General features: G+C 62.4%; 1 protein-coding gene across 7 annotated transcripts in view; it reads left to right on the top strand.

Annotated features, from left to right (window-relative positions):
* The window catches only part of MAD1L1 (mitotic arrest deficient 1 like 1), a 280,457-nt gene that overhangs the window by 60,623 nt on the left and 207,390 nt on the right, over positions 1-12,444 (top strand). The gene's annotated exons all lie outside the window — the stretch shown is intronic.

Raw genomic sequence — 12,444 nt, 5'->3', positions numbered from 1 at the left:
TTGCATGAGCCTGGGCCCAGTGTGGCTTGTGCCAGGCTGTATGGGGCCACAGGGGAGACACAGCTGTCTGTGGGGAAGCATGCAGGTGTGTGTGCTACGCACGCTGGTGCAGAGGAACTATGAGTCCACAGCGTGTGCCCACATGTTAACATGGAGACTGCGTGTATAGGCACTGGGGCAGAGGCACTGAGTACACAGGAGTGAGCCCGCGTGTTAACATGGGGAGCTGTGTGTGTGTGTACAGGCCCTGGGGCAGAGGCACTGAGTACACAGGAGTGAGCCCACATGTTAACGTGGGGAGCTGGGTGTGTGTGTACAGGCCCTGGGGCAGAGGCATTGAGTACACAGGAGTGCGCCCACGTGTTAACATGGGGAGCTGGGTGTGTACAGGCCCTGGGGCAGAGGCACTGAGTACACAGGAGTTCCCCCACGTGTTAACGTGGGGAGCTGTGTGCGGGTGCAGAGGGACTATGCACGTGTGTACACAGCATGTGTTCATGCACAGTAGCACAGATGCTCTGTGTAATCACATACACATGCATGTGGACAGACACACTAACGTGGGAGAACTGACACACACGAAGTTGTCTTGTTGGTGCGAGTGTGTGTTTTTTTCTGTCTGCGTGGTAGATCGGGGTGTTTCCTGAAGGGAGAGGCTGTTGAGTTAGGTGTTGGGGTCCTGGGGCCAGCCTGTAGGGTGACAGTGACACAGAAGCGGGTGTCACAGGTGGGCTGTCTGTGGACATTGGGACTGCAGATTCTGAGTCCCGCCGGCTTTCACACCCAGGACAAGGTGATGATGTTCCAGGGCGGGGCCAGCCCTCGGCACCCTGGAAGGAAGCCCCTCGCGCTGTCGGACCTCAGCTCTGGTTCTGACTGGCTGGCTCAGGCTGGGGGCCTGTTCAGTGGTGGAGGGGCTTTGCTGGGGAGCAAGGCCCTGAGTCCCCTTGGGAGCTGGGGCGCTCTGGCTGGCTGTGGGGAGCTGCTGTGACGCCTCTTGGAGTCCTGCTCCCCTGGGCCGGTGCCTGGCCCACCTCTCAGAGCTGGCCTGGAGAGTGGCTGATGGTTGTGGGCGCTGCACTGTTACAGGCTCCAGGGTGGCCTCCGGTGCAGAGTGTGTCCTGTGAGCCAGCAGGGGCCAGGGCAGGGGCTGGGGCAGAGCAGAGGCCGGGCCCAGAGCAGGGGCAGGGGCTGGGGCCGGGGCAGGGGCAGGGGCAGGGGCTGAGGCAGGGGCAGGGGCAGGGCAGGGGCTGAGGCAGGGGCAGGGGCCAGGGCCGGGGCAGGGGCAGGGACAGGGCAGGGGCAGGGGCAGGGGCAGGGGCATTGGGCCTGGGGCAGGGGCAGGGGCAGGGGCAGGGGCAGGGACAGGGGCAGGGGCAGGGCCTGGGGCAGGGGCGGGGCAGGGGCAGGGGCTGAGGCAGGGCAGGGGCCGGGGCAGGGGCTGAGGCAGGGGCCAGAGCAGGGATAGGGACTGGGGCAGGGCCTGCTGGGATTGGGGCAGGGGCAGGGGCAGGGACTGGGGCAGAGCCAGCTGGGACGGGGCAGGGGCAGGGGCAGGGGCAGGGGCTGGGGCAGGGCAGGAGCTGGGGCAGGAGCTGGGGCAGGGCCTGGGGCAGGGCCTGGGACGTAGACTTGGACTGGGGCTGGGGCTGGGCCTCCTCACCCGTCAGCCATTCACCACAAGCAGCTGGCAAGAGCGATTCCGTCTGTGGGGTGGTTGGTGTTCCCGTGGCTGCGTTGCTGTGGGGCAGTGTAGACACCTGGAGGGAACCCTGCAGGCAGGCTTCCGTCGTGCTGCCGTCGAGGGGCGTGGGGTGGGTGGCACCGGCGCTCAGCAGGGATCAGGGCTGTGCCCGGGAGGTGCGGGTGATGGTGGACATGGGGACTCGGAGATGCCCGGGGTGAATCCCCAGTGCCTGTTGACGAGCCTGCTGGTCTCTGGGCTGCGGGGGCTGTGCAAGTGGTCAAGACCAAAGTGCCCCGGGGTGCGGGATCCAAACGAGGAGCTGGCCCCTCCAGCCGGCCCTCCGCGACGGCATCTGGGCAGTCCGGGTGGGTTTGGACGTGACCGGCTTTCCCCCGTGGGAAGCACAGTGCACGTCCCCAGAGGCGTCAGCCCTGCACGGGCGTCCTGGCAGACGTGCGGATGCCGCCTCAGCCCTGTCAGAGCTGAGTCTCGCAGGAGGACCAGGACGCCGAGCCTGTCACACGGAAGGCCACGCTGCCTTCTGCAGCAGGACCCTGGGTCCCAGCGTCCCTGTTTCCTGCCTGGGAAGCAGGCTGCCCAGATCTGCCCTGAGAGGTGTTGTTCTGGGCGCCTGTTGGAGTGCGGCGCCTGCGTGGCTGTACGTGAGTGCCCGGGTGTGTGTGGCCTCGGGCGTGTGCCTGATGGACAGGTTCTCCCTCGTCTAGAGCACTGGTACAGACAGCAGCACCAGGCCCCTGGCACAGTGCTCACTGCTGATTGGCTTTGGCTTCGGGGACCAGGTTCAGGACCAGACCAGCTTTCACATGTGCCAGCGAGTGGAGGGTGGGGTCAGCACTCGTGTCTCGGGTTGGTTTCACATGTGTGAGCAGTGGAGGGTGGGGTCAGCACGCGTGTCCAGGGTTTTACATGCGTGAGCAGTGGAGGGTGGAGTCAGCACACGTGTCTAGGGTTAGTCTCACATGCATGAGTGAGTGGAGGGTGGAGTCAACACACGTGTCTCGGGTTGGTTTCACATGCGTGAGCAGTGGAGGGTGGGGTCAGCACACGTGTCTCGGGTTAGTCTCACATGCGTGAGCAGTGGAGGGTGGGGTCAGCACACGTGTCTCGGGTTAGTCTCACATGCGTGAGCAGTGGAGGGTGGGGTCAGCACACGTGTCCAGGGTTAGTCTCATGTATGAGCAGTGGAGGGTGGGGTCAGCACTCGGGTCTAGGGTTGGTTTCACATGTGTGAGCCATGGAGGGTGGGGTCAGCACTCGTGTCCAGGGTTGGTTTCACATGCGTGAGCAGTGGAGGGTGAAGTCAGCACTCGTGTCCAGGGTTGGTCTCACATGCGTGGGCCGTGGAGGGTGGGGTCAGCACTCGTGTCCAGGGTTGGTTTCACATGTGTGAGCAGTGGAGGGTGGGGTCAGCACACGTGTCTCGGGTTAGTCTCACATGCGTGAGCAGTGGAGGGTGGGGTCAGCACACGTGTCTAGGGTTAGTCTCACATGTGTGAGCAGTGGAGGGTGGAGTCAGCACACGTGTCTCGGGTTGGTTTCACATGCGTGAGCCGTGGAGGGTGGGGTCAGCACACGTGTCTCGGGTTGGTTTCACATGCGTGAGCCGTGGAGGGTGGGGTCAGCACACGTGTCTCGGGTTAGTCTCACATGCGTGAGCAGTGGAGGGTGGGGTCAGCACACGTGTCTCGGGTTAGTCTCACATGCGTGAGCAGTGGAGGGTGGGGTCAGCACACGTGTCTCGGGTTAGTCTCACATGCGTGAGCAGTGGAGGGTGGGGTCAGCACACGTGTCTCGGGTTAGTCTCACATGCGTGAGCAGTGGAGGGTGGGGTCAGCACACGTGTCTCGGGTTAGTCTCACATGCGTGAGCAGTGGAGGGTGGGGTCAGCACACGTGTCTAGGGTTAGTCTCACATGCGTGAGCAGTGGAGGGTGGGGTCAGCACACGTGTCTCGGGTTGGTTTCACATGCGTGAGCAGTGGAGGGTGGAGTCAGCACACGTGTCTCGGGTTGGTTTCACATGCGTGAGCAGTGGAGGGTGGGGTCAGCACACGTGTCTAGGGTTAGTCTCACATGCGTGAGCAGTGGAGGGTGGGGTCAGCACACGTGTCTCGGGTTGGTTTCACATGCGTGAGCAGTGGAGGGTGGAGTCAGCACACGTGTCTCGGGTTGGTTTCACATGCGTGAGCAGTGGAGGGTGGGGTCAGCACACGTGTCTAGGGTTAGTCTCACATGCGTGAGCAGTGGAGGGTGGGGTCAGCACACGTGTCTCGGGTTGGTTTCACATGCGTGAGCAGTGGAGGGTGGGGTCAGCACACGTGTCTCGGGTTGGTTTCACATGTGTGAGCAGTGGAGGGTGGGGTCAGCACACGTGTCCAGGGTTAGTCTCATGTATGAGCAGTGGAGGGTGGGGTCAGCACACGTGTCTAGGGTTAGTCTCACATGCATGAGTGAGTGGAGGGTGGGGTCAGCACACGTGTCCAGGGTTGGTCTCACATGCATGGGCCGTGGAGGGTGGGGTCAGCACACGTGTCTCAGGTTAGTCTCACATGCGTGAGCAGTGGAGGGTGGGGTCAGCACACGTGTCTCGGGTTGGTCTCACATGCGTGAGCAGTGGAGGGTGGGGTCAGCACACGTGTCCAGGGTTGGTCTCACATGCGTGAGCAGTGGAGGGTGGGGTCAGCACTCGTGTCCAGGGTTTCACATACGTGAGCAGTGGAGGGTGGGGTCAGCACTCGTGTCCAGGGTTAGTCTCACATGCGTGGGCCGTGGAGGGTGGGGTCAGCACTCGTGTCCAGGGTTGGTTTCACATGCGTGAGCAGTGGAGGGTGGGGTCAGCACACGTGTCCAGGGTTAGTCTCACATGTATGAGCAGTGGAGGGTGGGGTCAGCACTCGTGTCTCGGGTTGGACAGTTCTGTGTTCTTGATCGCAGTTATCTAAATCGACACTGACGAATCTCAATCGCTGCAAAGTTCGGGAGTTTTGCCTGTGAAATGATGAATGACACATAATTTGTCATACGGCTTTTGATCCAATTCATTTTTGACAGAAATTTCATTTTCGCCAGAAATTGTCTCAGAGGCAAACACTGAAAACAGTCCCATTTTCCCTGGGAAGGTGCGCGTCAGCGGGCGTGTTCGTGTGCCCGCCGTCTGCAGGGCGCGCCCTTCCTTTCTGACCTGACGGTGTGGAGCGTTTAAATACGCACCTCCCGGAGGCCAGGGGACGTCTGGCTCGGTGGTGTGCTTCTGAGCCAGAGTGCTGGCTTTTCCACCAGCCGTGTGTGTTGTCTGTCCCTGGAGGGGACTTGACTCCCCTGCCTCATGGTCACGTGAGCCATGTGACCAGAGGCCCAGCAGAACACTTCGGCCCCCTGGTGGCTCTGGCGAGGGCGCGCTCCGACTGCAGCGTCCGGTTGCAGAGCGGTCGCTGGTGTTCCCGGGGCACCGAGGCGGTTGGTGTTGCTGTGGCATGCTGGGGGCCTCTCTTCGCACGTGCACCGTGCAGGTCCTGCCAGCTGGGCCGCCGTCCTCCCTGCCTCCCCGGGTGCAGGCCCTGAAGGAGCGTTCTCACTCAGTTGACGCAGCCACAGCAGGACACGTGGCAGCGATGTCTGCCACGTTGGTCTTTCCCTTGCTCACAGAGCCAGACAGCCAGATGGTGCTCCGTTTTCCGTGCTGGTGCCGGTGATGTCCTGCCGGCGTGCTGTCTGCCTGGGCGCTCACAGCAGCTCCTCCCCAGCGTTCTGTGCGTAGGGTCGTTGGGATGTCGGCCAGAGCCAAGGCCTCCGGTAGTCCTGAGCCGTCGGAGTCAGCCTTGGGACCTCGAGGGTCTTTCCAGAGCCGACTGATTGGGCATCTGGCATTTGCTGGCAGTCCTGGTTCTCCTAGGTCCCTTGCTTCTGTGATGTGACGCTGTTCTCCACAGCCCGCAGATGGGAGCCACAGGTCTCTGAGCAGTGCTGGTCCTTGTCACAGGACCGGAGTCCTTGAGAACTCCCCCTGGGGTCCTCTTCCACGCAGTCTGCGCCCACTGAAGGTCTGGTTGGCTCGTGGCTGGAAGGTGGGTGGGACTATGCCTCTAATCTCAAATCTTACTGGCTCTTTCCTTGGTTTGGAGGTTTGCTGTGGCCTGTACACACCGCATCTGAGCTTGTTTCTAATCTGACTCAAGGCTTCTGAGAACCGAGCTCCTCACGCTGACGGTGTTAATCAAAGCATGCCCCTTCCTCAAGCTGCATACAAAATTGGCATCAGATTTTAGAATCCTTTTCCATCCTCCAAAATTCCCAGCGGAACCTTGCTAGCAAGGGTCAGCTGAGGTCCAGTTGATTCAGATCTGTGTCGCTGTCGCTTGTCCTCCTGCCTGGGGCTCGCTCATCCACAGACTCGCTCGCTGTGCCTTGATGCCTGTTTTGGTTTTGGTTCCTGGTGGTGTTAGCCTTTAGCTGATGTGGCACATACTTCAGGCATAAACTTTTTTTTTTTTTTTTTTTTTTGACAGGCAGAGTGGGCAGTGAGAGAGACAGGGAGAAAGGTCTTCCTTTGCCGTTGGTTCACTCTCCAATGGCCGCTGCGGCCGGCGCACTGTGCTGATCCGGAGCCATCCTCCACTACACTCCCGGGCCACAGCAGAGAGCTGGACAGGAAAAGGGGCAACCAGGACAGAATGCGGTGCCCCAACCGGGACTAGAACCCGGTGTGCTGGTGCCGCAGGTGGAGGATTAGCCTAGTGAGCCACGGTGCCGGCCTCGGGCACAAACTTTGTTTCTCATGGACTTGGTCCTCTCTTTCTCGGAGTCTGCCCGTGCTGCGGTGCCCACCTTCCGTAGTGTTACCCACACCACGTGCCATCTTCCTTCCCACATGGGCTTGGTGCAGCACCTGGCCTTGGGTCAGAGCTCGGTGCCAGGGCAGCCCTTGGGGTCTGTTTTCTGGCCAGTTTCATCTGCAGGACAGGCCTAGCTGACATTCAAGAGCAGGCTGGGAGTCCAGAGGGTCGCTGCCCCCTACCCCTGGGGTCTGGCACCACCACGGGTTGCCAGGGCCCCAGTGCCATGTGCGGTGGTCACATCCATGTGTCCCCTCCGGGGCCATGGGGTGGCTGCCCCGCCCCCCAGCCCAGGCGTGGTGGGCTGCTGGGGACTCCCGGACGTGTGTCCAGGTGCTGCTCCTCTGGTTCTCTACGCCCTTCCCTCCTCAGGGAAGTTTGGATTTGGGGCGGGAGTTGAGGACCCAGCACCATGTGCCGGGACCATGGAGCAGCCTCGGCACCGTGAGTGCTGCAGCGTCCTCAGGGCTGGACCTGACAGCCTGGCTCGGGCCCTGCTGTTGTCTTGGCTTTGAGCCGCCATCCTGGCTTCCCCAACTCGGTGCTGACACGGAGACCTGGAGCTGAGTATGGGTCCCAGCCGCCTTGTCCAGCTGCCTCTCTCTGCCCGTGTGCGGCCCTTCAGTAGTTTCTGGTACTGCTGGTGACGCCTGGGGTGAGGGACTGCTCCCCACTTTCCCATGCCTGCCTCTTCACAGATGGGAGTCTCCCCCAGCTTGGCCTGGGGCTGAGGTCCCTGGTGTCTTAGGCCGCAGCCATCTGACTCTGGGTCTGCGGTCAGCCCCGTCTCCCCCAGTGCCTGCGGCACTGCCCCCTCCAGGTGAGCCTCCCAGGTAGGGGTGAGGCAGTCAGGGGCCGGGGTCTGACCTCAGTGGTCCCGGGAGCAGAGATGCCCGGGTCTTGTAGCCTGCTTCAGCTCTCAGCAAGATGGCTGCCACAGTGTTCCACACCCAGCCGGTGGCATTTCCATATGTAAAGTTCATTTACATATTCATGGACTTTTAAATGAGTTTTTATTGTTAGGGGAAGGGATGTGGAAGTGAGACTTCCTCTTTTATGCAAGCTCTAGACAAAGTCACCCCAGCGCGGCCACTGTGGGAGTGGTCATCGCCGCGGGAGAGTCTTCTGGAAGCCTGCTGTGTGTCTGCCTGGTCATCCCAGCGGCTGCCCCACACGCACCTTGCCTCCCCCTGGGACTTGGGGGTAGCCATCACTTCTGTCACCCACTTCCCTGCTTTTGGAGGAAAAGTCTAAGGCTCTTGAGCCGGATGTGGCTGAGCCCAGTCCAGGGGTCTTCCTGGAGCTTCTTTTACATTTTTAAATTTTTATAGATGTATCTGAAAGGCACAGTTTCAGAGAGAGGGGGAGAGGTCCTCCATCCGCTGGTTCTCTCCCCAGATGGCTGCAACGGCCAGAGCTGAGCCAGGAGCTTCCTCCAGGTCTCCCATGTGGGTGCAGGGGCCCAAGCACTTGGGCCATCTTCGGCTGCTTTCCCAAAATGCGTTGGCAGGGAGCTGGATGGGGAGTGGAGACACCAGGACTTGACGCGGTGCCCATATGGGATGCGGTGTTGCGGGTGGTGGCTTAACCCCCTGTACCACAGTGCCGGGCCTGCAGCCTCTTTTTAAAAAGATTTATTTATTTGTAAAGCAGAGTTGGGCAGAGAGGAAAGGGAAAGGAGGGGGCGGGAGGGAGGGAGATTGAGATTGATTGAGAGAGATTTCTGTCATCTGCTGGTTCTCGCCTCAAATGCCCGCAAAGATGGGAGCCGGGATCTCTACACAGGTCTCCTAGGGGTGGTAGGGCTCCAGGCGGTGGGCTGTGCATCGGCAGGAAGCAGGGTTGGAGGCGAGGAGCTGGGACCCAGGCTGTGGCTGCGATGGAGGGTGTGGGGGCCCAAGCCCTGCCTGGAGGGAGCCCTGGGAGGGTGGGTGCAGGCTCTGCAGGGTGCTCAGAGCCCCTCCCAGCGTGGGGCTCCGGGCTCTGGGAGGGTGGGTGCAGGCTCTCCAGGGTGCTCAGAGCCCCTCCCAGCGTGGGGCTCCGGGCTCTGGGAGGGTGAGTGCAGGTTCTCCAGGGTGCTCAGCTGCCCCTCCCAGCGTGGGGCTCCGGGCCCTGGGAGGGTGGGTGCAGGCTCTCCAGGGTGCTCAGAGCCCCTCCCAGCGTGGGGCTCCGGGCTCTGGGAGGGTGGGTGCAGGTTCTCCAGGGTGCTCAGAGCCCCTCCCAGCGTGGGGCTCCGGGCCCTGGGAGGGTGGGTGCAGGCTCTCCAGGGTGCTCAGAGCCCCTCCCAGCGTGGGGCTCCGGGCTCTGGGAGGGTGGGTGCAGGTTCTCCAGGGTGCTCAGAGCCCCTCCCAGCGTGGGGCTCCGGGCTCTGGGAGGGTGGGTGCAGGCTCTCCAGGGTGCTCAGAGCCCCTCCCAGCGTGGGGCTCCGGGCTCTGGGAGGGTGGGTGCAGGTTCTCCAGGGTGCTCAGAGCCCCTCCCAGCGTGGGGCTCCGGGCTCTGGGAGGGTGAGTGCAGGTTCTCCAGGGTGCTCAGCTGCCCCTCCCAGCGTGGGGCTCCGGGCTCTGGGAGGGTGGGTGCAGGTTCTCCAGGGTGCTCAGAGCCCCTCCCAGCGTGGGGCTCCGGGCCCTGGGAGGGTGGGTGCAGGCTCTCCAGGGTGCTCACAGCCCCTCCCAGCGTGGGGCTCCGGGCTCTGCTGCAGCCAGTGGAGACTTGCACACCTCAGGCTGCTGGCTGTGCTCCGCTTCCTGAGGTGTGGGTGGCAGGCGGCTGCCTCTGTCTGCCTGTGAGGCCTTGCTGGGGTCACAGGCGAGAGTGAGAGGGGCTGGCCAGGCTGCTGCTGGTCTCCTCGCAGGGGCGGGTGGCCTTGGAAGGGACACCCGGAGACAATCCTCAGCCAGAGGAGGGCAGTGGCACCCGCAGACACGTGGCCACTGACAGAGCCAGCGCACAGTTCTTGCATCTCTGGCCTCTTGTGTCCATGAACATGGAAGTGTTTCTGGTCTCTGAGCGACCTTTCGGCTCCCCTTGGAAGCCCCTGGAGATAAGTGATCAGCGCCCGCAGGGCTGAGAACGCAGCCGCTCCCAGCAGTCCTTGGGTGTGTCCAGGGGACGCCTCTGTTGCTGGCAGGCCCTGGGCTTTGCCCGCGGTTTTCCTCCCTCGGGTGACAGGAGTGACGGGTGGCGCTCACAGGAGCTGCAGGGTCGTCCGTCTTCCGCGCGTGAAGTCAGCAAGCTGTGTGCACTCCGTGGTGTGAGCGGGGTGGGGTGCAGGGTTGCCGTCCACCAGGCTCAGGGATCCGGCGCTCGGGCAGTAGTGCCGGCCCCCCAGCTGCCGTGGGCACTCAGCAGGCCCCGCACCTCCCGCTGGCCCTGAGCCGTGGCTGTGGGGGTCTGCGCAGTGTTTGGTTTACTCTCTCGAGGCTCTGGGCGATTCCCTGCTGCTGTTTCTGTCAGAGGCAGGGACACAGACTTTCTGGCACCGTGACTCTGTGGGTCAAGGCCAAGGAGACCTGCTGCGTTGGCTGAGGGGCCGGCAGCACCCTTCCTCCCTTGGCAGGCTGTTAGCTTGTTGGGGGGCGGGGAAGGGGCTGCTGTGTGCTGGCCAGGAGCCTCTCCAGCCCAGACGGGGGCACTGTGGCTAGAGCAGCATGGACAAGAAGGTGGCAGCCCAGACCTGCGTCCTGGGGCGTGTGCTCTCTGGCTGCGCCCAGGCCCACAGCCCGATGTGGGTGCTCCCTGGAGTTTGGGCATCCCATACCTTGGAGCCTGTCTTGTGTCCACAGGCACTGTAAGCACCAGGCTTTCCTGGAGCCTGTGTTCCCCAGATTCTGCTCAGCTGGGACCCCTCCCTGTCCCCACAGGGCTGACCCAGAGCAGAGTGCCCCAGCACCCTCCTTGCCATCTGCGGCTCAGGGCAGGGGGCCTCTGTTGAATGTCCACCCTGAGGGAGGAGGCATTTCTGTTCTCTAGGTTCCTGGAGCCCCTGCCTTATTTTCAATCTGGAAACTCAGCTCATGTGCCCTGGTGGCGAGAGGAGCTGTCCTGTGGCCCTGTCACCGGGTCCCCACTGGCCCAGCTGCTCACCAGCCCCTGAGCTCGTCCTCCTCCGTCTGTAATGCACGGACTTGTGCCTTTGTGTGTTCTCGGAAGGTCATGGGCAGCCCTGTGTGCGGTGGGTGCCTCATGAGTGGTGCTTGCGGGGGCCGGGGTGTCCCAGGGAGTGGCGATGAGGCACGGGGCCGCGTCGCGGCACAGGCAAGAGGCTGCAGGCGAGCCCTCCTCTGCTTCCTTGCCTTGAACGTGAGTTTATTGCAGGAGTTGGAGATGTGGGTTTGCCACTCGGGCCGATCCCCAGATGCAGCGTGCTTTTCCTTCAGTTTTGTCAGTAACAGCTTTCTCTCCGCCTCTCCACCCTGGAGCACTCGTCTCCCTGGCCCCTTGCTCGCGGCGCCCGCCTCACTTCATTAGGCCGAGTGGGCTCCTGTGCTGGCCTGGGCCCGTGGCGGGCACTGGAGGGCCAGGTGCCGAGCCAGATTGCCAGGCACGCACTTGCCAAGGGTCCCCGCTGGGACCTGCCCTTTCCCCGCCTCCTCCCCTCTCGAAACAGTGTTGATTTTCTTCTCTTTTTAAAGATTTATGTATTTATTTGAAAGACCAGAGTTAGAGAGGTGCACATGGACACACACACACACATACACACACACCCTCTTCCATCAGCTTGGTTAACCCGAAAAAGACCAAACAACTGAGATTGGGTCGGGCCAAAGCCAGGAAGCTGGAACTGCATCTGGGTCTTCCACTTGGGTGCAGGGGCCCGAGGAATTGGGACATTTTCTTTCCAGGTGCATTTGCAGGGAGCTGGATTGGAAATGGAGCAGCTGGGACTTGAACCAGTGCCTGGATGGTCGCCAGCATCTCAGGCGGAGGCCTAACCTGCAGCGCCCTAGCGCTGGCCGCGTGTGTTAAATTCTTGTGTTACCCCATGCGCTGTGGCCCGTTCGCCTCCCCTGTGTAAAACCCTCCGTGGCCGGCGCCGCAGCTCACTAGGCTAATCCTCTGCCTTGTGGCGCCGGCACACGGGGTTCTAGTCCCGGTCGGGGTGCCGGATTCTGTCCCGGTTGCCCCTCTTCCAGGCCAGCTCTCTGCTGTGGCCAGGGAGTGCAGTGGAGGATGGCCCAAGTGCTTGGGCCCTGCACCCCATGGGAGACCAGGAAAAGTACCTGGCTCCTGGCTCCTGCCCTCGGATCAGCGCGGTGCGCCGGTGCGCCGGTGCGGCAGCCATTGGAGGGTGAACCAACAGTAAAGGAAGACCTTTCTCTCTGTCTCTCTCTCTCACTGTCCACTCTGCCTGTCAAAAAAAAAAAAACAAAAAACAAAACAAAACAAAAAACCACCTCCGTGATGTGGCTGCAGCGGGTGAGTCGGGTGCAGATCAGGGAAACCCACCTGCCGCCGTGGGCTGCGGGCCTGTCTCTGGGCTGCCCCGACTCTGCCCGTGGACCAGGTGCGGCTGGCACAGAAGGGCTTGTTGAACCTCAGCTGCCGTCGTGATGATGGCTTCGAACTGCCTGCTGCGCCGTGGAGCCGTGGAGCCCGAGGGGCGTGGTTCAGAGCCATCGGCCTGGGACAGCTCAGTGTGCGTTCGGCCTCGCGTGGCGCAGCCCGAGGTGGACATCACAGGGGCCCCGATTGCTGGGAGTGCCTTCTTCCTGGTTCTGCTGCGCCCCTTCACCAGGGATGGAGGTGGGTGGTGCTGAGCCGTAGCTGGCTTCCAGGGCCCGGGCAGGGGCGGAGGTGACGTGTGCGAGTCTCCGGAAGTGCGGGCCGTCTGCACAGTTGAGATCTTGTTGGCAGCTGGGACAGGAACCGGGCGTCTCATGGAGGTCAGGGAGTGCCCATGCAGCCGT

The sequence above is a fragment of the Oryctolagus cuniculus genome, chromosome 19 (assembly GCF_051225735.1).
Source record: "Oryctolagus cuniculus isolate XC-2025 breed Fujian yellow rabbit chromosome 19, ASM5122573v1, whole genome shotgun sequence".
Classification (NCBI taxonomy): Eukaryota; Metazoa; Chordata; class Mammalia; order Lagomorpha; family Leporidae; genus Oryctolagus; species Oryctolagus cuniculus.
Note: the sequence above shows the minus strand (reverse complement) of the source record. Positions and strands in the feature narration are given on the sequence as shown.